The 1,537-nt window shown below is 47.5% G+C and overlaps 3 non-coding genes across 3 annotated transcripts; all 3 read left to right on the top strand.

The window, feature by feature from the left end:
• Nucleotides 1-603: 603 nt before the first annotated feature.
• On the top strand, nucleotides 604-677 carry trnan-guu. Its single transcript has one exon. It is a non-coding gene; the product is annotated as a tRNA-Asn (tRNA).
• Nucleotides 678-944: 267 nt separating this feature from the next.
• trnat-agu lies at nucleotides 945-1,018 on the top strand. The gene has a single exon. It is a non-coding gene; the product is annotated as a tRNA-Thr (tRNA).
• A 174-nt stretch (nucleotides 1,019-1,192) lies between these two features.
• Nucleotides 1,193-1,266, top strand: trnat-ugu. The gene has a single exon. It is a non-coding gene; the product is annotated as a tRNA-Thr (tRNA).
• Nucleotides 1,267-1,537: the final 271 nt, after the last annotated feature.

The raw sequence follows: 1,537 nt of genomic DNA, 5'->3' as shown, positions 1-1,537 counted from the left end.
CCAGACAGACTGCAGCTTTGAACATGAGCTGTGAAAGAAAGACATTCATTATGGGTACTAGTCCGGTCTCCCTTCAGCAGAACCACAATGGACCAGCGCACTGTAGCAAGTAAAGCATGTCTGCTGTTGTTTCAGGAATCTTTCCACTGAAATCCACCTGCAGCATTATCCCTGCTTGAACCCACAACTCCGGGTCTCCAGTCGGCATCCTTCCCCACCGGACCATCTTCAGTACCGATGAAGACCAACAACCAGAGAGAGGAAGAAGATCAGTATGAGGGAGGAACTTGCACAAGATCCACCTCCATCAGTCTGGAGAGGAAGCTCTGGATGACGGACTTCCTCTCTGGTTCCTGGTTTAAAAAAGAAACGTGTTTGATCAGAAAACAACCTGTTGCGTCGATGGGTCGGCATGCACTTCTACAGAACAATGAAAATGCTTTGTGTTTAGAGGTAGGCCGGACAGATATCTATTTGATTGTAAGATGTGGCCCAATAAAGGGGACACGTGAATTGCTGTCAAAGGACACGGCGTTTGCGCATCGTGGAACCGAGACTGCAAGACGAGTACACGGGATGTTTTGAATGCCGACGCAGGTAAGTGTCTCTGTGGCGCAATTGGCTAGCGCGCTCGGCTGTTAACCGAGAGGATGGTGGTTCGAGCCCACCCAGGGACGATTGTTGTTTAGGCGTCTGAAGTGCAAGCTCTATTCATGCTCATCGAACTTGTTGGTCCACTGCAAAGGCCCTCTTGTCAAACAGGACTAGTGCCACTTTGTCCCTTGACCTCGCAAGTCCCAGTTCATCCATTTCTCCTTTCGTGGCTCCAGAGGCCTGTTTTTCTTTGATTTGATTTTACTGAAAAACGATTGCAAGACGTTAACAAGCCCATTTGATTTCATTGAAACATTCACATGAAAGGCTTTCAAATACGCAAAGCGTGTGGCGCCGTGGCTTAGTTGGTCAAAGTGCCTGTCTAGTAAACAGGAGATCCTGGGTTCAAATCCCAGCGGTGCCTAAGTGGAGTTTTTAATAGCGATATGCCACTTCCCAAGGACAAAAACCAGAATAACCTCATGCGCGTTCTACGCAGCTTCAAGAAAAACACGAGTGACCGAGTAGAATGTGGCAATCCTAAGACTTGATTCCGAAACCAGACCACCTGAAACAGCTAGCGTAGTTGCCTGCGGCGGGTGCTGTGGCTTAGTCGGTGAAAGCGCCTCTCTTGTAAACAGGAGATCCTGGGTTAAAATCCCAGCAGTGCCTTTACAGCTTAATGTGTCCACGGAAGCCTCTACCTATTCAAAACAGGAAATTGCTCCCTGTTTTAGTAAGTTCACTTAAACATCCTCTGACTGAATCAGCTCAGTGTTTCCAAAATCTGTCCTTTGATGTACTGGTCCTAACTGACTTCTGTCCTGGTGATCTCACCAGAGGCTGCTCTACATTCTCTAAACCATGGAAGACAAACAAGTACCATTGCGGTTGAGACCTATTTTACCCAACAATAATTGGTAGAAAATGCTGGCCTTGGTAT

This window comes from Micropterus dolomieu, unplaced genomic scaffold, assembly GCF_021292245.1.
Source record: "Micropterus dolomieu isolate WLL.071019.BEF.003 ecotype Adirondacks unplaced genomic scaffold, ASM2129224v1 contig_5606, whole genome shotgun sequence".
Lineage (NCBI taxonomy): Eukaryota > Metazoa > Chordata > Actinopteri > Centrarchiformes > Centrarchidae > Micropterus > Micropterus dolomieu.
This window is presented reverse-complemented; position numbering and strand designations above follow the sequence as displayed.